The sequence below is a fragment of the Nomascus leucogenys genome, chromosome 7b (genome assembly GCF_006542625.1).
Source record: "Nomascus leucogenys isolate Asia chromosome 7b, Asia_NLE_v1, whole genome shotgun sequence".
Lineage (NCBI taxonomy): Eukaryota > Metazoa > Chordata > Mammalia > Primates > Hylobatidae > Nomascus > Nomascus leucogenys.
Genome location: NC_044387.1, coordinates 108853420 through 108877851, shown reverse-complemented (window position 1 = coordinate 108877851; position 24432 = coordinate 108853420). Strand labels below are relative to the sequence as shown.

The window sequence follows — 24432 nt, the reverse complement described above, 5'->3', positions numbered from 1 at the left end:
GTTAAACATATGCCTGTTACAGGACTCGGCTGTTCCACAATTAGGTGTCTACCAAGAGAAACAAAAGTGTATCTCTGTTCAAATAGTTGTACATGTATATGTGCACATACAGCAGATGCATTCGTGACAGCCAAAAGTTGGAAACAATTAAAGTGTCCATAAACAGGTGAATGGATAAACAAATTGTGATATATCAATACAATGGAGCACTACTTAGCTAAACAAAGGAGCAAAAAAAAATGAATAAACCTCCAAATAATTATGCTGAAAGCAGCCAATATATGCCACATGTATACAGTAAATATATTTTCTATAATTTTGGGATTTATATAAATTTATGTAAAATTTATACTAATTCTACAAAATACTGTCTATAGTGACAAAAGAGTTCAGTGGTTTCCTGAGGATGGATGTGGGACTTGGGAAGGTGTGACGGGAGGAACTTCAGGAAACTTGTTGAGGTGAGGGTTATGTTTGCTATTTTTATTCTCAGATGGTTTCATGATTGTAGATTGGATCCGTTTCCTGGGGCTATTTCACCACAAACTGGTTGGCTTAAAACAACATAAATTTATTGCCTTACAATTCTGGAGGCTGGAAGCCCACCATCAGTGTTGTTAGCAAGGTGATGCCAGTCCGAGGCCTCCACGAGACAATCCTTCCTTGCCTCTTCTAACTCTGGTGGCCACAGGTGCTTCTTGACGTGTGGCAGCATCACTCCACCCCCTGCCTCCTTGTCATGTGGCCGTCTTCCTTCTGTGTCTGTATCTGTTTGTGAGTGTCTTTCTTATGATGACACCCCTCATTTAGGATTAAGGGGATTAAGGGCCCACTCCACTCCACTACAACCTCATCTTAGCTAATCACATCTGCAATGACCCTGTTTCCAAATAAAGGCCCTAGTCGCAAATGAGAAAACAGGGTTTAGGACTTTAACATATCTCGTGAGGGACATAATTCAACCCATTATAAGCACATATGTCAAAGCCCATCAAACTGTACACTGTACCATGTGTGGTTTATTTTAGATCAGTTAGGCCTAAATAAGTCTGTTAGGAATTTTTGAAAAAACACAAGGTTTTTATAAGCAAAATATATAATAGTAGGACAAACTCTAAATCAGATTTTTAAAAACGCTACTCTGCAGTGTAAGAGCATCACGTGCATCACACAGAAGAAACTGGAAAAAAAAAAAAACATACAAGTGACGCCATTAGAGAACTCCCCGGGAGAGAGGTGAAATCTGTCAGGAAGGCAGTCTCGTGATTTTGTCCATAGGTGTCCCAGGACATGTGCGATGCAGGACAGGCTTACTGCTTGAAAAATATTCAGCTGAAAGAGGGTCCTATACAACACAAAGTTTTGAAAGCACATAACGATACTCTATGTGTTCAAATTTCAAAGGGTCCTCTCAGGCCATAGGAATGTATTTCAAACTTCTACATAGAGGAAAGAAATTGGCATATTTAAGTATCTTTAAGCATTAGCACCTATAAAACAAGAAGTAAATTTATATAGAGAAGTTGGGCCCACAGGGACCATTAAAATAGTTGTATATAAATTTATGAATACATTTTAGAATTTGGAAGAGTAAACTTTAAAATAATTGAGAGTTTTTAGTTGATCCAAAAATTTTAAATTTTTTTAGATACAGTATATTTAGAAAATGACTCATATCACTGAATGTGCCTTAATTAGACACAACCTGGAAAGATTATTTTACACCAAACAATACAGAAATCACAAGAAAAACAAATTAAATATAAGTAGTTTAAAGCATATTCCAAGCACTATCTAGACTCCATTTCTAAGAAACATTTTACATCATAAATGATTGCTCACTTCCAAACTGGATTTGTTTTTTCTTCTTGATCATTATTAGCAATATCTTTCCAGGTATCATTTCCAAGCCTTTTTTCTTCCCAAGACCTCCTCTGTTCTAGTTTCATGATGTTACCTCTAAAATGTTTGCATACCTGCTGACTTAGTTCCTGACTGGTAGTTAATTTATTATCTTATTACAGTCAGTCTGGCTTGGCTCAGTCATTACCGAGTCTGCAACTGTACTCTGAGCCGAAGGAAACCCTGGTTTATCTTGGTATCCTTGCATTCAGTGCAATTGAGGCCGGGAGACACACTTTCTTCTGAATGAGGTGGAGCCAGGCTGAGGAGCGTTGGCTCTCGCCTGATGGGAGGCCTAGTGTAGAGCCAGCCAGGCTGGTCTGGGGTAGCCTGTGTGAGGAGCCAGCGGGCTGGGACTTCAGCACTAATCTCTGGATTTATCTTTATGAAACATCATTCCATGGTCCACATGCCACTTTCACTGGGCAAAAATCTTGTAAGGGTTGTCTAAGAGTAAATGAAAAAAATATATGTGTTATCTTCATCAGTCTTAGGAGACGAATTTTTGATTTATCATTCTTTTCTCTGTTCCTAGTTCTCCCAACGAAGCTTCAGTATCATGAAAGTCAATTTATTCCAATTCTTATGCGTTTACCAATGGCAAACAGTCCTGGGGGCTCTTTTAAGATTACGTTAACTGTAATTATCTGGTCTCAAGTGAATAAGACCTTAATTACTTTTGAAATAAGGTGCCTGAATTATATACATTGAACATACATCCAATTTATTTTACTCACAAAACAACTAAGGAAAACATTCAGTGGCATAAATACAGTGTATAGTCTAATTTGGTATGCAATGAATATTTTCAGCCAAGCTAATCCAGTCTCCTAGAGAAAAGACTCATCTTCTTTTGTCATCAGCACAATAGGTCAATAACCATATTTACATTTCTCATATGGCCCCTGCTATGCTCGCCAAGAATAAAATCACTGGTAGATATTAAATACTTAGGCATAATGAGTTTTAAAAATATAATATTCTATTTATCTATTTCTTAAAGCAAGCACGTAAGCTATTTCTGTGTTTTTTCACCAATTTAAAAAAATTAGGTACAGGGGGCTCAGGAATTTATCTAAACATAACATAAATTACAGCCGGTACTAAAACTGAGAATTGTGGCAAGTCCTTGTATGGAGCCTGCAGGTTAGTGTGGAACTATAATTGCACCTGAGCTTGCTATATGAGACATAGGAAAGCAATTTTGTCTTTTTTTTTTGTCATCATTGGGTTTCTAGTCCTTGTCTGATAAAAAGTTCGAAATTGAAAGATTAAATTTCATGTTTTTCTGTTTTATTTTTGCCTGCTTCTTTTTGTTTTCTCTGACTGCCTGATTTAATCCGATAGCCGGCTATCACACATGTGTATATCTGTGTGATAGCAAATGAGTGACTTTTCAGTCCTATGGGTAGTAACTATTTTTCCATTTGTTTTGTAGAAATGGGTCTCATGATGTTGCCCAGGTTGGTCTCGATCTCCTGTCCTTAAGTAATCCTGACTCAGTCCCCAAAGTGCTGGGATTACAGGCGTGAGCCACTGGGCCCGGCCAGTATTAACCTTAATGTGTTTCATTTTAGATTTCCGTTCTCCCGTTTTTTTTTTTTTTTTTTTTTTATTTTTTTTTTTGCACAATGTGCAGTTTTTACTATGTATCATGTGCATGTTATTTCTACCATTTCTATTTAGCATTAGTGTATCTCCTAATGCTGTCCCTCCCCCCCCCCCCCCCACAGTCCCCGATGTATGTTCCGTTCCTGTGTCCATGTTCTCATTGTTCAATTCCACCTATGAGAGAAACTGTTTGGTTTTTTCCTTGCGATGTTTACTGAGATGTTTCCGTTCATCATCCCTAAAGGACACTATCATTTTTATGGCTGCATGTATTCCATGGTTATATGTGCCACATTTTCTTAATCCAGTCTATCGTTGTTGGACATTTGGGTTGGTTCCAACTCTTTGCTATTGTGAATAGTGCCGCAATAAACATACGTGTGCATGTGTCTTTATAGCAGCATGATTTATAGTCCTTTGGGTATATACCCAGTAATGGGATGGCTGGGTCAAATGGTATTTCTAGTTCGAGATCCCTGAGGAATCGCCACACTGACTTCCACAATGGTTGAACTAGTTTACAGTCCCACCAACAGTGTAAAAGTGTTCCTATTTCTCCACATCCTCTCCAGCACCTGTTGTTTCCTGATTTTTTAATGATGGCCATTCTAACTGGTGTGAGATGGTATCTCACTGTGGTTTTGATTTGCATTTCTCTGATGGCCAGTGATGATGAGCATTTCTTCATGTGTTTTCTGGCTGCATAAATGTCTTCTTTTGAGAAGTGTTTGTTCATGTCCTCTGCCCACTTTTTGATGGGGTTGTTTGTTTTTTTCTTGTAAATTTGTTTGAGTTCATTGTAGGTTCTGGATATTAGCCCTTTGTCAGATGAGTAGGTTGCAAAAATTTTCTCCCATTCTGTAGGTTGCCTGTTCATTCTGATGATAGTTTCTTTTGCTGTGCAGAAGCTCTTTAGTTTAATGAGATCCCATTTGTCGATTTTGGCTTTCGTTGCCATTGCTTTTGGGACATATCTCAAAATAATAAGAGCTATCTACGACAAACCCACAGCCAATATCATACTGAATGGGCAAAAACTGGAAGCATTCCCTCTGAAAACTGGCACAAGACAGGGATGCCCTCTATCACCGCTCCTATTCAACATAGTGTTGGAAGTTCTGGCCAGGGCAATCAGGCAGGAGAAGGAAATAAAGGGTATTCAATTAGGAAAAGAGGAAGTCAAATTGTCCCTGTTTGCAGATGACATGATTGTATATCTAGAAAACCCCATTGTCTCAGCCCAAAATCTCCTTAGGCTGATTAGCAACTTCAGCAAAGTCTCAGGATACAAAATTAATGTACAAAAATCACAAGCATTCTTGTACACCAATAACAGACAAACAGAGAGCCAAATCATGAGTGAACTCCCATTCACAATTGCTTCAAAGAGAATAAAATACCTAGGAATCCAACTTACAAGGGATGTGAAGGACCTCTTCAAGGAGAACTACAAACCACTGCTCAATGAAATAAAAGAGGATACAAACAAATGGAAGAACATTCCATGCTCATGGGTTGGAAGAATCAATATCGTGAAAATGGCCATACTGCCCAAGGTAATTTATAGATTCAATGCCATCCCCATCAAGCTACCAATGACTTTCTTCACAGAATTGGAAAAAACTACTTTAAAGTTCATATGGAACCAAAAAAGAGCCCGCATCGCCAAGTCAATCCTAAGCCAAAAGAACAAAGCTGGAGGCATCACGCTACCTGACTTTAAACTATACTACAAGGCTACAGTAACCAAAACAGCATGGTACTGGTACCACAACAGAGACATAGATCATGGAACAGAACAGAGCCTCAGAAATGATGCGCATAGTACACTATCTGATCTTTGACAAACTGACAAAAAAAAAATGGGAAAGATCCTATTTAATAAATGGCTGGAAACTGCTACATATGTAGAAAGCTCAACTGATCCTTCCTTACACTTATACAAAATTAATTCAAGATGGATTAAAGACTTATATGTTAGACTAAAACCATTAAAATCCTACAAAAACTAGCAATACCATTCAGGACATAGGTGTGGGCAAGGACTTCATGGGCCACGTTTTATGTACATACTCTGACTCAGTCACTTTGAAGTCTGCAAATTGTCTTACAAAACTGCATGTGGCTCCTTTCAGACTGAATCTTTCTTCCCCACGTCTCCCAGGGATAATTTCAAAACATTGATCAGAAGTCATAAGCTAGCGGCCCATGAGCCAAATCCATTCATCAGATGTATTTCTATTGCATGGTTACTGTACATTGTATAGTTTTTTCTATAGTATGTTTGTTTGAATCATTTCATATTTAAAAATTAGGAAATTTCCTGTAGTAACCTGGCTTTTTCTGGAAATGTGTGAGATTCAGCAATACAGATTTTACTTCCTATATGGCAGGAATCTTCTGCAGGTGAATAGCGACTGACCCAGGGCAAGTACACATCAACTTATCACATACACCAACAATCGTTGTTTTTCTGACCTTGACCCACTTCATTCATACATGACATGCCTGTTCAAGCAGCCAGTGGAAAGTGCACTGTGTGGTTAATATGCATCAGAAAGCAGGTGTGTGGCAAATTCTAAAAGTTCTCTCTCCTCACTCTGAGTTTCACGCTGGGGAACTCATTTCCGAGTAAACGTGCCTTTACTCAGCCTCTCTTCTTTCTATTGAGATGGGGTTATTTTTCTGTCTCTCTTCTTTCTACTGAGATGAGGTTATTGTTAAGTTCAGGGCTGGTTTCTGGCAAAATTCTGAAGCTGTTTAAGTTTACTTTATATTATCCCCTTTCTAATTTCTAAACCCATTGCAAACTATTTTAGTGTATGTGTATATATATGACATAGATGTATGTATTGTATGTGTATTCAAACCCACATCCTATTTTTGTTTCTGTGCCCTAATATTTGAATTATAAAATAATGTTGGACCAGGAAAATACTTAACGAAAAGAGATAAATCACTAATAAACCTGAAGAAATATGACAAGAGACAAAATGGTAGAGAGAGAACAACAGGTCTTCAGAACAGGTCCGTAAATGGTACATAATGGATGTGTGCTGTTGACCACTTTGCTCTGAGTTTAAATCTTTCTGTTATTGAAATATGTGGTTAAATAGGATTAAATGAACCCAAAGGAAACATCATAGCAACGTTGATGACCCCTATGTTGACATAAATGGTGCCCAAGTTGTTTCCTGAGGTCAAGGTCCCTGATACCCATTCAAAAATTGTATTTAATGAAATGGAGTCTAGGGCCCTCTGAGGCCTTGAGTTTGTCATAGTTCCCTAGAAATGTCAATATAGGAGGAGCTTTAGAATGAAATGATCTTCGATTTGATTCGGAGGGTTATCCTCCTGGCATTGGTGAAGTCAGGAAATTCAGAAATGTCACACAAATGACTGAAAGGTTCTGAAATCAATTGAAGTTGAGATGTGCTGGGGTGGAACTCAGGCTCAACTGTGCTCTGGAGAGCGCAGATAGTAAAGAACGCTGCCTCGGATGACTGTCCACTTGTGTCTACAGCAAAAGAGCTCAGAAATCACAAAGAGGGCTGGGCAGCAGAGTGTGGAGGTCCACTGGATTGGATTTAGAGGATGGGGATGGGGTCATGAGGCCATGAAAGGTAAGTCAAAGGGAACATGGAGGACAATCAGTAGTGATTAGAGGGAATAGCTCCTATGTCACGGGATCATGAGATGGGGTTTGTGTAGATGAGCCACTTAACCAGAAGCTTAAGGGACTTAAAGTCCTATGCAAATTTCCTCCTCTTCCTAATCCTCCTCCTATTCCCCGCCCCCCGCCGTTCCTATTCCTTCTAATTCTCGTCTTCCTCCTATTCCTTCTCCTCCTCCTCCTATTCCTTTTCCTCCTCACCCCCTCTTTCTTCCTTTGCTGTTTCTTCTTCCATATTGAGAGCTCAGCATTTATACAAATACTACCTGAAAAGGCCTCGGTTCCTTAATGAATTAGAACCCCAAACCTAGAGTAATGGGATTTGGATGAAGGAACTACAGGCTGTCTATGGCATCCTAGCACCCAGAAGAGCAGGTACTGGGCTAATTCCACGAGACTGAGGAACTGTATATCCTAGAGGGAATTACATGAATGTCAAATTTAAGTCTTTAGATGAATCCTACAAAATATTGGAGGACTATGCTTGGACTCGTGGATACAATTTTACTTGGTTTCCACTAAATGATGTACCTGCCTGATGAACAATGAAAATCAGCACTCTGAGAAAACCTCCTTTGAATTAAAATTTGAAGGCTTTTATCTATATAAAACTAGCTGTTTATTAATTAGAAAGGTAAATATGGATTAAACATATCTACATTTGCATTACAAGACAAAATGACATCAAAGTAAGATAAGGGAAAGGAAAGTTCATAAAGCTCAGTTTAATTTTCCTTACGTGACTGAAATTTGTTTTTGTTACTGAATGATGAAGCCTCTTTTACTTTCCCATACACTGTGGCTGTGAATAGCAGAAGCCAGAGTCAGCCCTCTCCCATCTGAAGTTCTGCTCTTGGCCATGAGTCACACTGCATCACGGCAGGGTGCAGCAGCATCAGTTTCACCTGGGAACCTCAGAGCCAGAGACCAAACCATCCCAGAATCTGGAGGGACTGAGTGTGTCTCTTTTTCCCAAATCTGCCTTAGATCTGCCCACCAGAGTGAAGGCTGACCTGCTGAAGGTGGCTGCCATCCCGGCCGGCCGGCCTCCTGCTGGCTGCCTCCTTTTAGCTTTCCCCAACGCTCATTTCTCTTTACTCTGAACGCTCAGGTGTACACCTAAGCCCTCCCGACATCATACCTCCCTTGACCCTGCATTCTAAGCAGCAAAGCGTCAGCACTCAGCTGCTCTCAAGAGAGTTTTTAATGGGATCCTCTTTGATGCCTTTGATGAGATTTAAACAGTGTATAACAGTTTTTAAATTTTCTGTATAATCTTACAGCATTTATCTCCTCTTCTTTCCGTTGCCCTAAGGAACATGTGGTCCTGGCTGCAGTCTACACTGGCTCCAGATCTACCTTCTTGTTTCCCAAGGCACTTCTGTCTACGACGGCTCTTATTACTACTTCTTTGGGATTTGCCTGTAGATGATTTTGGAGAGCTCTTGTGTAAGCAACTTGAGAAGAAACGAATGGAAGGAGATGATGTCTGAGGTGCCAGGCAAAGGAAACGCCACAGAAGTTAGTCACAAGTGACGGCTATTCAAACTTTAATTAACTACTGAAAAAAAGGGCCATCGGCTAAGAGAAGCAAAGAAGAGGAGAATATTGATTATAATCCTTTATTAAAATTATAAAATACTAGGTACAAATAAAATTTTATTTTCATCAGGACAAAATATACATAGAAATAACACATAATCTCTGACATCTTGCAGGCTGGGGAAGCAAAATGTACCTGCTTTCAAAGCATTTCACTTCTGTGTGTCTTTTTAATACATTTCTTCTAGAATGTACATGTCTTGAAATAGAGATTTCAGGAAGTGACCAAGAAGAATGATTAATTAGCTCAGACTGTTAAGGGGTGGACTTCAGGCAACTTGGTTAACATTTTTTGAAGACTACTTTTATTTAAATATAGATTAACAACAGCAATGTGAACTGGAATAAGAGGAGAACTTAATTTAGCATATTTTAAAAACCTAACATATCTATCCTTTACTGAATGGCTTTTTCCAGTATTGCCAATTAAATTTTTATTTGTGGGGTATAATGAAACAGACTAGAGCACAGTAGTTAAGACTTCAGAGGCTTTGCCAACTCAAATTCCCTGGATTTTAGTTTTTTATGTTTTCTTTTTGTAGTTTTTATTTTAGGTTTGAGGGTACATATGAAGGTTTGTGACATAGATAAACATGTGACATGGGGGTTTGTTGTACATATTATTACATCACCCAGGTATTAAGCCCAGTACCCAATAGCTATCTTTTCTGCTCCTTTCCCTCCTTCCACGCTCCCCCACAAGTAGACCCCAGTGTCTGCTGTTTCCTTTTTTGTGTTCATAAGTTCTTATCACGTAGCTCCCACTTATAAGTGAGAACATGTGGTATTTCATTTTCTTTTTTTTTTTGAGACGGAATCTTGCTCTGCCCCCCCTGCCGGAGCACAGTGGCACAATCTCAGCTCACCGCAACCTCTGCCTCCTGGGTTCAAGCAATTCTCCTGCCTCAACCTCCCAAGTAGCTGGGACTACAGGCATGTGCCACCATGCCCAGCTAATTTTTTTTTGTATTTTTAGTAGAGATGGGGCTTCACCATGTTGGCCAGGCTGGTCTCGAACTCCTGACTTCAAGTGATCTGCCCGCCTCGTCCTCCCAAAGTTCTGGGATTACAAGCGTGAGCCACCGCACTTGGACTTCATTTTCTGTTCATGTATTAGTTTGCTAAGGATGATAGCCTCCAGCTCTGTAATGTTCTCACAAAAGAAATGGCCTCATCCTTTTTATGGCTGCATAGTATTCCATAGTGTATATGTACCACACTTTCTTTATCCAATCTGTCATTGGTGGGCATTTAGGTTGAGTCCTTGTCTTTGCTATTGTAAATAGCACTGCATTGAGCATTCATGTGCATGTGTCTTCATGCTTTACACTCCTCTGGGTACACACCCAGTAATGGGATGGCTGGGTCTAATGGTATTTCTGACTTCAGGTCTTTGAGGAATCGCCATACTGTCTTCTACAATGGCCGAACTAATTTACACTTCCACCAACAATGTATAAGTGTTCCCTTTTCTTCACAACCTCACCAGCTGTTATTTTTTGGCTTTCTAATAACAGCCATTCTGACTGGTGTGAGATAGTATCTCATCAGGGTTTTGTTTTGCATTTCTCTGAGCTTTGTTTCATATACTTATTGGTTGCATGTATGTCTGTTCCTGTCCTTTGCCCACTGTTCAATCAGGTTGTTCGATTTTTCTCCTGTAAATTTGTTTAAGTTACTTACAGATGCTGGATATCAGACCTTTGTCAGATGCATAGTTTACAAATATTTTCTCCCATTCTGTAAGTTGTCTGTTTACACTGTTGATCGTTTATTTTGCTGTGCAGAAACTCTTACTTTTAATTAGATCCCATTTGTCAATTTTTACTTTTGTCGCAATTGCTTTTGGTGTCTTTGTTATGAAATCTTTGCCCGTTCCTATGTCCAGGATGGTATTACCTAGGTTGTTTTCCAGGGTTTTTATAGTTTTAGGTCTTTAATCCATCTTGAGCTGATTTTTGTAAAGAAAGGATCCAGCTTCAATTTTATGCATATGGCTAGAAGTTATCCCAGCACCATTTATTGAATAAGGAGTCTTTTACCTATTGCTTATTTTTGTCAGCTTTGTCAAAGGTCAGATGGTCACAGGTGTGCGGCCTTATCTCTGGGGTTTCTATTTGGTTCCATTGGTCTGTATGCCTGTTTTTGTACCAGTACCATTCTGTATCTCTGGGGTTTCTATTCGGTTCCATTGGTCTTTGTGCCTGTTTTTATACCAGTACCATTCTGTATCTCTGGGGTTTCTATTTGGTTCCATTGGTCTATGTGCCTGTTTTTGTACCAGTACCATTCTGTATCTCTGGGATTTCTATTCGATTCCATTGGTCTTTGTGCCTGTTTTTATACCAGTACCATTCTGTATCTCTGGGGTTTCTATTTGGTTCCATTGGTCTGTATGCCTGTTTTTGTACCAGTACCATTCTGTATCTCTGGGGTTTCTATTCGGTTCCATTGGTCTTTGTGCCTGTTTTTATACCAGTACCATTCTGTATCTCTGGGGTTTCTATTCGGTTCCATTGGTCTATGTGCCTGTTTTGTACCAGTACCATTCTGTATTCTGGGGTTTCTATTCGTTCCATTGGTCTATGTGCCTGTTTTTGTACCAGTACCATTCTGTATTTCTGGGGTTTCTATTTGGTTCCATTGGTCTATGTGCCTGTTTTTGTACCAGTACCATTCTGTATTTCTGGGGTTTCTATTCGGTTCCATTGGTCTATGTGCCTGTTTTTGTACCAGTACCATTCTGTATTTCTGGGTTTCTATTTTTTTTTTTTTTTTTTTTTTTTTTCTGGGTTTCTATTCGGTTCCATTGGTCTTTGTGCCTGTTTTTGTACCAGTACCATTCTGTATTTCTGGGGTTTCTATTTGGTTCCATTGGTCTTTGTGCCTGTTTTTGTACCAGTACCATTCTTATTTCTGGGTTTCTATTCGTTTTTTTTTTTTTTTTTTTTTTTTTTTTTTTTTTCTGGATTTCTATTCGGTTCCATCGGTCTACGTGCCTGTTTTTGTACCAGTACCATGCTGTATTGGTCACTGCAGCCTTGTAGTATAGTCTGAAGTCATGTAACATGATTTCTCCAGCTTTGTTCTTTTTGCTTAGAATTGCCTTGGCTATTTGGGCTCTTTTTTGGTTCCATATAAATTTTTAAATAATTTTTTCTGGTTCTGTGAAGTATGTCACTGATAGTTTGATAGGAATAGCATTGAATCTGTAAATTGTTTTGTCCTGCATAGCTATTTTAGTTATATTGAATCTTCCTATCCATGAGCATGGAATGTTTCTCCATTTGTTTGTGTCTTCTCTGACTTCTTTGAGCAGTGTTTTGTAATTCTCATTGTAGACATCTTTCCCCTCCCTGGTTAGCTGTATTCTCAGGTCTTTATTATTTCATTTTTTGTGTGTGGTGGCAAATTATGTTTCTGATTTGGCTCTCAGTTTGGTTGTTGTTGGTGTACAGGAATGCTAGTGATTTTTGTACACTGATTTTATATCCTACAACTTTGCTGAAGTTGTTTATGAGCTGAAGGAGTTTTGGGGCTGAGTCTGTGGGGTTTTCTAGATATAGAATCATGTCGTCTGCAAACAGAGATAGTTTGACTTTCTCTTCCTATCTGGATGCCCTTTATTTTTTTCTCTTGCCTTATTGCTCGGGCTAGGACTTCCAATACTATATTGAATAGAAGAAGTGAGAGAGAACATCCTTGTCTTGTGCCAATTTTCAAGGGAAGTGATTCCAGCTCTTGCCCATTTAGTACAATGTTGAAATTGCCTGGATTTTTAAATGGACTATACCACTTACAAAGAGTGTCAGCTTCCACTAATTAGTAATGCTGCTGGGCCTGATTTTTCCTTTTTGAAACAGTGATAATAACAGCACATCCTTCATAAGTTGCAGAGGCTAAATGAGTTATAAATGAGATACATGTCCCCAGTAACAGGGACATACGAAGCCATCAATTCATGTTAGCTAATGTTGTCTTAATTCTACCATTTAAAATACTTTAGAAAACTGTCATTAGAGAATACTGTATAGCAATACTAACTTAATGAAAAGAAGACTCACCAGATCAGTAACTACTCCTGTTCAGTTGAGTAATGGCTTTTCTTTTTTTTTTTTTTTTTGAGACAGAATCTTGCTCTGTTGTCCAGCCGGGAGTGCAATGGCGCGATCTCGGCTCACTGCAACCTCCACCTCCTGGGTTCAAGCGATACTTCTGCCTCAGCCTCCCAAGTACCTGGGATTACAGACACGCACCACCTCGCCCAGCTAATTTTTGTATTTTTAGTAGAGACAGGGTTTCAACATTTTGGCCAGGCTGGTCTCGAACTCCTGACCTCAGGTGATCCACCCGCCTCAGCCTCCCAAAGTGCTGGGATTACGGGCATGAGCCACCGCACCCAGCCGTCCACACTATTTTAAGGATGAAGAACAACAGTAAAACAACTTGCAACTTTAGGCCTTTAAGACATGGCTTCTCCAAGATCCTGTTGCCTTTAGTCTTTTATGTAAAACATAAAACCATGTTGCTGTTTGGGTTTTTGAAAATCTATCAACCAGCTTTAAAAAGGGGGTAAGAAGATAGGGAGGACTCATGATGTGGAAGCATGAACCCCAATTCTAAGTGATAGATCTACATTGCATCAAGTAAAATTGAGATGTGGTAATTTTCCTGTATTCTAGATCAATATAAATATCAAAGCCAATGTTTAAATTCTCAAATTAAAAGCAGGCAAAAACCCTTCTCACTAGTGAGAAATGTGGCCAATAAGTTCCAGTCAGCCTGAGTTAGGCCCAGATTTCATTTGTTGTTCTGATATACTTATTAGTATTGCTTCCCTTCACTCTTTAAATTGTCCAGTGTAGTAAATAAATTACATGGTCACAATATGAAATCATAAGATCACATAGTCTGTGGCTACATGATGTAACAAACTGAGAAAAGGTCTTGATGGATCAAACGTGATTGCTGAACCTGTAGAATCCAGTTTTCTAATGTGAGAGTCTCCATAATGATTCTGGATGTAGCTGAAAACCTTTGTGACTCTGAGGCCCTCCAGCATATGAAGAAAAACTCTAACCTTACCAAGTGATGTGGTGAATGCCAGCTAGTGGCTTCAGTGATTGGCTGTGACCTAACACTGCAAAAAATATGGACAGTGATCAGACTGTCCATACAAAATATCTTTTGTATACCACAGAAAAGCACTATATGTATATCCCACTTAAAGATAAAATATAAACTTCACTCAAAAAGAAATGAAAATATAATTGTTAATTTTTTTAAATAAATGTTATTACATATATTTAAGGTTTACAACAAGATGTTATGGGATACATACATATAGATAGTCAAATGATAACTACTGGTGAAGCAAATTAACATATCTATAATTGTTAATTTTATAAACTAATTATTAATTATGAAAATATCTTTCTGGTTTCCATTCAAACATCTCTACTACTACATTTAATTACCAAAGTGCATGTTCTTGGGAACACATAAAACAGACTATGATTTTAAAAAAGGTAATTATCCCCAAATCACCCAGAAAAACAACCTTTTACTTGGACAGACTTACAGTTTTTAAAAAACTATACCCAAATATTCATAGTCAAAGTATAATTACAGTTTTAGGGATATTTACTACTTTTATTCTTTCTTTCTTTCTTTCTCTCTTTTTTTTTTTTTTTTGAAACAGTCTCGCTCTGTCACCCAGGCTGGAGTGCAGTGGCGTGATCTCGGCTCACTGTAATCTCTGTCTCCCAAGTTCAAGAGATTCTTCTGCCTCAGCCTCCTGTGGAGCTGGGACTACAGGCGCCCGCCACCACGCCCAGCTAATTTTTGTGTTTTGATAGAGATGGGGTTTCACCATGTTTGTCAGGCTGGTCTCGAACTCCTGACCTCAGCTGTTCCTCGGGCTTCAAAAGTGCTGATTACAGGTGTGAGCCACTGCATGCAGCCTACTTTTATGTTTTTTTCCTGTTTCTTCCAAGCTACCATTTCTCTTCATTAATCATCTCCCATAGATATATATATATATGTATGGGAGATGATATATATATCATATATATATATGGACGGAGTTTCACTGTGTTAGCCAGGATGGTCTCGATCTCCTGACCTTGTGATCCGCCCGCCTCAGCCTCCCAAAGTGCTGGGATTACAGGCGTGGGCCACTGCGCCTGGCCTCTAGTTGATATTTTTACTGATTTCCAATAGCTTACTTATTTTATCTCAAAGATCAGATCTAACTGGAAGTCAAATAGAGCCTGTGGACTTGCTTGGCAGCAAGCGGGGGCTACTAGCTGCACCTTTGGAGAAAGGTCAGAGGCCTTGTGCTTACAGAAGCATGTGACCAGGAAGCAGGGGAAAGATGCTTCCTATCATGGCTAAGAAAATCCTACCTAGTAGGCCGGGCGTGGTGGTGCACGCCTCTAATCCAAGCACTTTGGGAGGCTGAGGCGGGCGGGTCACAAGGTCAGGAGTTTGAGACCAGCCTGGCCAACATGGTGAAACCCCGTCTCTACTAAAAATACAAAAATGACCTGGGCATGGTGATGCACACTGGTAATCCCAGCTACTAGGGAGGCTGAGGCAGGAGAATCGCTTGAACCTGGGAGGCAGAGGTTGTGATGAGCTGAGATTGTGCCATTGCACTCTAACCTGGGAGACAAGAAGGAAACTTTTTCAAAAAAAAAAAAAAAAAGAAAGAAGAAAGAAGGAAGGAAGGAAGGAAGGAAGGAAGGAAGGAAGGAAGAAAGAAAGAAAGAAAGAAAGAAAGAAAGAAAGAAAGAAAGAAAGAAAGAAAGAAAGAAAGAAAATCCTACCTAGTAAAGTTCCTCTGTACTAGTAGCTAACCATCTCGATGTGGACCTGAGGCAGAGAACTTTAAATCAGTGTTGCACTACAGCATGTGATGTTAGAGAGAAGCTGCCCCGTGCCAGCTTCTCCTGCTCCCTCCACCTCAAATGGAAAGCCCTAGGGAAGAATTCTCATTAATAAGACATGCCATTGGCAGTTACTCTTCAGTACTCTATATTTTTCTAAATTTTTAAATTTTACTCCTTTTGTTGTTTTAAATCTTACCTCTATTTGTAATACATAAGAATAGGAACAAAATAAACATTATCTTGAATATCCATTTATATATCTCCGACATTTGGAATTTGCTTCTTTGAAAGCAATTAATTATATAAAAGGGCATTTGAAATCTTTCATTTGGTTTTTCCTACATTGCTCCATGTGGACTAAATGTTCTAGTTTTCCTTTTACTTTCCACATCATTTCAAGGGCATCAAGTGAAACTGAAATATTGATTAAAAGTACATCATTTAAGTCAGTTATAGAGACTAGCTACCTTTGCAGGTAGAATTACTCATTTTAAGTAGCTGAATATAATCAGTACAGGAGACCATTTAGATGACTAAATTAAAATTTTAAAAATATGAATCCTATATTCACATACAAATCTCACTCCTCTCTTTTACTGTATATCAAGACTTATTTATATGCTTCAACTTAACCTAAAGATTTACAGTTAGTTCATAGATTTCAAATAATTATTTCATTTTGCCAATATCTCCCAAGAGGTCTAGCACTGCAAGAATATTTGGGGATCTGTCCTATAAAAGTCCTCTAAACTTTACTATGTGTTATTTCTCTGATTTAACTGCGCAGATAGAGTTCTTTCTTTCGCTCTCTTCTCCTCTCTTCTCCTCTCTCTCTCTCTGTTTTTTTTTTTTTTTTTCAAAGTCTCACTCTGTAGCCAGGCTGGAGTGCAGTGGCGCAATCTCGGCTCACTGCACCGTCCGCCTCCCAGGTTCAATTCTCTTGCCTCAGCAACCTGAGTAGCTGGGGCTACAGGCGCCTGCCACCATGCCCAGCTCATTTTTGTATTTTTAGTAGAAGCAGTGTTTCACCATGTTGGCCAGCATGGTCTCAATCTCTTGACCTTATGATCCGCCCGCCTCGGGCTCCCAAAGTTCTGGGATTACTGGCGTGAGCCACCACACCCGGCCTATAGAGTTCTTTCAGAGGGGAATGTGAATATAGTTTTTTATTTTAAAAGGGGAAAACCTATTGTCACAGAGTAAGAAACTCATGAGTCTATAGAATATTCCCTCAAAACATCACTATTGGCTAACTGTCATAATAATGTTTAAATTAAATCTCTATATTAATAATTTATAAAGGAACATACAGATCTCTGTGCATATATTTCCTTATAAATCACTTACATAGATTTTTCATGTCACCAGGAAAATAAGGAAAATCCTTCCTAACATATATAATATAATTATGAGGCTTGGAGTCCATGAATAGAAATCATCTATCAAGCCGGTGGAGCCAAGATGGCCGAATAGGAACAGCTCCGGTCTACAGCTCCCAGCCTGAGCGACACAGAAGACGGGTGATTTCTGCATTTCTGTTTAAGGTAACGGTTTCATCTCATTAGGGAGTGCCAAACAGTGGGTGCAGGACAGTCGGTGAAGCGCACTGTGCGCGAGCCGAAGCAGGGCGAGGCATTGCCTCACTCGGGAAGCGCAAGGGGTCAGGGAGTTCCCTTTCCTAGTCAAAGAAAGGGGTAACAGACGGCACCTGGAATATCGGGTCAGTCCCACCCTAATACTGCGCTTTTCTAACGGGCCTGGAAACCGGCACACTAGGAGATTGTGTCCCGCACCTGGCTCGGAGGGTCCTATGCCCACGGAGTCTCACTGATTGCTAGCACAGCAGTCTGAGATCAAGCTGCAAGGCGGCAGCGAGGCTGGGGGAGGGGCGCCCGCCATTGCCCAGGCTTGCTTAGGTAAACAAAGCAGCCAGGAAGCTTGAACTGGGTGGAGCCCACCACAGCTCAAGGAGGCCTGCCTGCCTCTGTAGGCTCCACCTCTGGGGGCAGGGCACAGACAAACAAAAAGTCAGCAGGAACCTCCACAGACTTAAATGTCCCTGTCTGACTGACAGCTTTGAAGAGAGTAGTGGTTCTCCCAGCACGCAGCTGGAGATCTGAGAACGGACAGACTGCCTCCTAAAGTGGGTCCCTCATCCCTGAGCAGCCTAACTGGGAGGCACCCCCCCAGTAGGGACAGACTGACACCTCACTCGGCCAGGTACTCCTCTGAGACAAAACTTTAAGAGGAACTATCAGACAGCTGAATTTGTGGTCTCACGAAAATCCGCTGTTCTGCAGCCACCGCTGCTGACACCCAGCCAAACAGGGTCTGGAGTGGACCTCTAGTAAACTCCAACAGACCTGCAGCTGAGGGTCCTGTCTGGTAGAAGGAAAACTAACAAACAGAAAGGACATCCACACCAAAAACCCATCTGTACATCACCATCATCAAAGACCAAAAGTAGATAAAACCACAAAGATGGGGAAAAAACAGAGCAGAAAAACTGGAAACCCTAAAAAGCAGAGCACCTCTCCTCCTCCAAAGGAACGCAGTTCCTCACCAGCAACGGAACAAAGCTGGATGGAGGATGACTTTGATGAGTAGAGAGAAGAAGGCTTCAGACGATCAAACTACTCTGAGCTACGGGAGGAAATTCAAAACAATAGCAAAGAAGTTAAAAACTTTGAAAAAAATTAGAAGAATGGATAACTAGAATAACCAATGGAGAGAAGGGCTTAAAGGAGCTGATGGAGCTGAAAGCCAAGTTTCGAGAACTACGCGAAGATTGCAGAAGCCTCAGTAGCAGATGCCATCAACTGGAAGAAAGGGTATCGCTGATGGAAGAGGAAATGAATGAAATGAAGCAAGAAGGGAAGTTTAGAGAAAAAAGAATAAAAAGAAATGAACAAAGCCTCCAAGAAATTTGGGACTATGTGAAAAGACCAAACTACGTCTGATTGGTGTACCTGAAAATGACGGGGAGAATGGAACCAAGTTGGAAAACACTCTGCAAGATATTATCCAGGAAAACTTCCCCAATCTAGCAAGGCAGGCCAACATTCAGATTCAGGAAATACAGAGAACGCCGCAAAGATATTCCTCGAGAAGAGCAACTCCAAGACACATAATTGTCAGATTCACCAAAGTTGAAATGAAGGAAAAAATGTTAAGGGCAGCCAGAGACAAAGGTCGGGTTACCCACAAAGGGAAGCCCATCAGACTAACAGCTGATCTCTCGGCAGAAACTCTACAAGCCAGAAGAGAGTGGGGGCCAATATTCAACATTCTTAAAGAAAAGAATTTTCAACCCAGAATTTCATATCCAGCCAAACTAAGCTTCATAAGTGAAGGAGAAATAAAATACTTTACAGACAAGCAAACGCTGAATGATTTTGTCACCACCAGGCCTGCCCTAAAAGAGCTCCTGAAGGAAGCACTAAACATGGAAAGGAACAACCAGTACCAGCCACTGCAAAAACATGCCAAATTGTAAAGACTATCGAGGCTAGGAAGAAACTGCATCAACTAACGAGCAAAATAACCAACTAACATCATAATGACAGGAACAGATTCACACATAACAATATTAACATTAAATGTAAATGGGCTAAATGCTCCAATTAAAAGACACAGACTGGCAAACTGGATAAGGAGTCAGGACCCATCAGTGTGCTGTATTCAGGAAACCCATCTCACGTGCAGAGACACACATAGACTCAAAATAAAGGGATGGAGGAAGATCTATCAAGCAAATGGAAAACAAAAAAAGGCAGGGGTTGCAATCCTAGTCTCTGATAAAATAGACTTTAAACCAACAAAGATCAAAAGAGACAAAGAAGGCCATTACATAATGGTAAAGGGATCAATTCAACAAGAAGAGCTAACTATCCTAAATATATATGCACCCAACACAGGAGCACCCAGATTCATAAAGCAAGTCCTGAGTGACCTACAAAGGGACTTAAACTCCCACACAATAATAATGGGAGATTTTAACACCCCACTGTCAACATTAGGCAGATCAACGAGACAGAAAGTTAACAAAGATATCCAGGAATTGAACTCAGCTCTGCATAAAGTGGACCTAATAGACATCTACAGAACTCTCCACCCCAAATCAACAGAATATACATTTTTTTCAGCACCACACCACACCTATTCCAAAATTGACCACATAGTTGGAAGTAAAGCTCTCCTCAGCAAATGTAAAAGAACAGAAATTATAACAAACTGTCTCTCAGACCACAGTGCAATCAAACTAGAACTCAGGATTAAGAAACTCACTCAAAACCGCTCAACTACATGGAAACTGAACAACCTGCTCCTGAGTGACTATTGGGTACATAATGAAATGAAGACAGAAATAAAGATGTTCTTTGAAACCAACGAGAACAAAGACACAACATACCAGAATCTCTGGGACACGTTCAAAGCAGTGTGTAGAGGGAAATTTATAGCACTAAATGCCCACAAGAGAAAGCAGGAAAGATCCAAAATTGACACCCTAACATCACAATTAAAAGAACTAGAAAAGCAAGAGCAAACACACTCAAAAGCTAGCAGAAGGCTAGAAATAACTAAAATCAGAGCAGAACTGAAGGAAATAGAGACACAAAAAACCCTTCAAAAAATTAATGAATCCAGGAGCTGGTTTTTTGAAAAGATCAACAAAATTGATAGACCGCTAGCAAGACTAATAAAGAAGAAAAGAGAGAAGAATCAAATAGATGCAAAAAAAATGAAAAAGGGGATATCACCACCGATCCCACAGAAATACAATCTACCATCAGAGAATACTACAAACACCTCTATGCAAATAAACTAGAAAATCTAGAAGAAATGGATAAATTCCTCGACAAATACACCCTCCCAAGACTAAACCAGGAAGAAGTTGAATCTCTGAATAGACCAATAACAGGTTCTGAAATTGTGGCAATAATCAATAGCTTACCAACGAAAAAGAGTCCAGGACCTGATGGATTCACAGTCAAATTCTACCAGAGGTACAAGGAGGAACTGGTACCATTCCTTCTGAAACTATTCCAATCGATAGAAAAAGAGGGAATCCTCCCTAACACATTTTATGAAGCCAGCATCGTCCTGATACCAAAGCCTGGGAGAGACATAACCAAAAAAGAGAATTTCAGACCAATATCCTTGATGAACATTGATGCAAAAATCCTCAATAAAATACTGGCAAACCAAATACAGCAGCACATCAAAAAGCTTAGCCACCATAATCAAGTGGGCTTCATCCCTGGGATGCAAGGCTGGTTCAACATACGCAAATCAATAAATGTAATCCAGCATATAAACAGAACCAAAGACAAAAACCACATGATTATCTCAATAGATGCAGAAAAGGCCTTTGACAAAATTCAACAATGCTTCATGCTAAAAACTCTCAATAAATTAGGTATTGATGGGACGTATCTCAAAATAATAAGAGCTATCTATGACAAACCCACAGCCAATATCATACTGAATGGGCAAAAACTGGAAGCATTCCCTTTGAAAACTGGCACAAGACAGGGATGCCCTCTCTCACCACTCCTATTCAACATAGTGCTGGAAGTTCTGGCCAGAGCAATCAGGCAGGAGAAGGAAATAAAGGGTATTCAATTAGGAAAAGAGGAAGTCAAATTGTCCCTGTTTGCAGATGACATGATTGTATATCTAGAAAACCCCATCGTCTCAGCCCAAAATCTCCTTAAGCTGATTAGCAACTTTAGCGAAGTCTCAGGAGATATACCTAATGCTAAATGACGAGTTAATGGGTGCAGGAAATCAACATGGCACATGGATACATATGTAACAAACCTGCACATTGTGCACATGTACCCTAAAACCTAAAGTATAATAATAAAAATTTTTAAAAAAATTAAATAAAAAAAAGAATGAACAATAAAGTAAATGGAAACTAGAACAAAAAAAAAAAAAAAAAAGAAATCGTCTATCAAAAAACTATACTATCTCAGTAAGATACAATACCACAAAAGCTTTTACAGAGTAAGTGTCATAATATGGCAGCGAGAATAAGCATATGTAAAATATTTTAACAAATAAAATTTCAATTCTCAATCACCTTCAAAAGAATGTACCTACATTTTTTATGTCTTAATTTTAGTTGAGTGCTTAAGGGTAACTATTGGGTAACTGGGATGCATGCCACTTTCTACTGAAAACCAGAACAAAGTATCCTTCATGCCAAAGATGGCTTTATCACTTAAAACAGAAAAAGCCTTAGACACAATAGACCTGTTTTCTTATGTCTGTGCATTGAATATCAACTACAAAAAAAGCTGAATTTTTCTGAAATTTAAATAGGAAATACTAAGTTTTCCAACAGGACAGTTTATTTACCTGCACGATAATATATTTTGTTCATATCGTATCATTAACTGACTTAAGAAGACAAAGCTCAACTGATAATGAAATGCTTCAGAAAAGTCATATTGGCCAGTAAAAGAAAGCTATTGGCAAACTTCAGAACGAGTTGTTAGACAAAATTTTTTTCTTTCATATTCTGGTAATCAAATTAAATATTTGTTTAAGAAAATTCAGTTAATCTTTGAGAAAGTACCCGAAGGCAGGTCTATAGCCCACTCTGCAGAAATCAAATTACTCTGACTGAGAAAGAATCTGTCACAGTTTTTACATTTTTAATCATCCATAAACATTACTGACTCTTTGAACTTTACCAGTATTTCATATTTGACAGGTGCATTTTTTTTTAATTTGGAAAGAGTCTAAAAGATACATAGTCTTCTTTCCAGTAAGTGACATACCAACATGATGCTACGTTGTTGCCTGAAGACATTTTACTGATGCTTCTGTGTTACTTTCTCAACTTATATAAAGAAGAAACATTTGAAAAGTCCATTTGAAGATACTTTTGTTTGTTTGTTTGTTTGTTTGTTTGTTTTTGAGAAGGAGTCTCGCTCTCTCGCCCAGGCTGGAGTGCAGTAGCGCGATCTCGGCTCACTACAAGCTCTGCCTCCTGGATTCACACCATTCTCCTGCCTCAGCCTCCCAAGTAGCTGGGAATACAGGCACCCGCCACCACACCTGGCTAATTTTTTGTGCTTTTAATAGACATGGGCTTTCACCGTGTTAGTCAGGATGGTCTCAATCTCCTGACCTCGTGATCCACCCGACTCGGCCTCCCAAAGTGCTGGGATTACAGGAGTGAGCCACCACACCTGGCCTGAAAATACTTCTAAACATTTAATTTTTTGGAAAAGCTAACTTATTTATGCTATTCATCACCACTTGTATAGGCCCAGCATCCTACTTAGAATTAACTGCTAGGAAATGAACTTTCTTTATCACAGTATATGTCAACATGTTTCGTCTTTACATTTGTTATTAGAAAACTTGGAGTGAAATAAGGTATTAACTACAATAAATGAATCTAAAATAATAAACTTGTTTATTTGCTTTTTGAAAAATAATTTTCTTGTTTTTACTCAAAAGGCATATAGAGTTTCATATATACTTTAACTTTTTAATTTATCTTAATACTTTGTGATGTGGACAGGAACAATGTAATTTATTTTGGTATATATTGATCCCCAACTCTTATGTAGTACATACATCATAAATAAGTGCAAACATGCATACATAAACAAATAGGACTATATTTCTGTAATGGGTATCTTTAGAGAACAGTTCAAAATATTAGGCTGACAATAACTAGAAAGAACAATACAGCAATATACAAATAGGAATTATGATGTAGTTTTGATAAACAGTAAAATATTGCTAATGTGCAGAAATTTATTATACAATAAAAGTGGCATTTCAAATCAGTGGAGAAGCGGTTTATTTTATAAGATAGATTGCAATAAATAAATTACCATCTGGAAAAGAAATAAGGTGAGATACATACCTCACACTTCATCCTAAAATAAATGACAGATGTTAAATACAAAATATAAAGCTAGAATAAATTGGGAAAAAAGAATTTTAAAGTTTGGAATTGGAGAAGGATTTTGTAATATGACGAAATGCTCCAATATATAAATAAACATGTTTAATTACATAAAAATTAAAATCTATATATAAAATAATTCCATAAACAATACAAAAAAAAAACTTGGAAAAAATTACAACCATTTTAACAGCTAAGGGGTTCATATTCTTAACGTGTCCAGCTTTCATGAATCATTTGAGAAAAGACTAATAGTCTGGTGAACAAATGGGAAGACCACACAAAAGTGGGGGAAACCTCAACCTCACTTATAAAGGAAAAGTTACAAATTAAAACTCAATTATATAACATATTTTATCTTTCAGGTTAATACAGTTCACGAATGTTGACGACACAGTGTGTGGGTGGTGGTGTGAGGAAAACATGCAGTCATGCATTACTAGTGGAAATATAGATTTATATACCATCCCCTGAAGCAATTTAGGAATATTTCTTAAAAATGTATGATTTCTTTGGCCTAATAATTTCTCTTCTAGGAATTTATCCTACAGACATACTACACACATTCTAAATGATGTCTGCACAGCAAGATTCACTTGCAAATACTTTAAATGTTCAACTGGTCAAATCAATTATGACATATTTTTACGGCCATTAAAAAGATGATGGTAACTCTGTGCTGCTGTGGAATAAAGAGAGAGAAGAAAAAAGTGTGTGTGCATGCACACGTGCTTGTCTTTGTGTGAATAGATAAGTGATAAAAGAAAGGCTGAAACTAACCTGTAGGATGAAATAATTTGTGTTAAAAAAAAAGA

General features: G+C 38.9%; 1 long non-coding RNA gene across 1 annotated transcript in view; it reads right to left on the bottom strand.

Annotated features, from left to right (window-relative positions):
- Window positions 1-552: 552 nt before the first annotated feature.
- The window catches only part of LOC105740081, an 89529-nt gene continuing 65649 nt past the window's right edge, over window positions 553-24432 (bottom strand). The window contains exon 6 of the long non-coding RNA XR_001116092.2: window positions 553-2349. This is a non-coding gene — a long non-coding RNA (uncharacterized LOC105740081). The remainder of the gene's footprint in view (window positions 2350-24432) is intronic.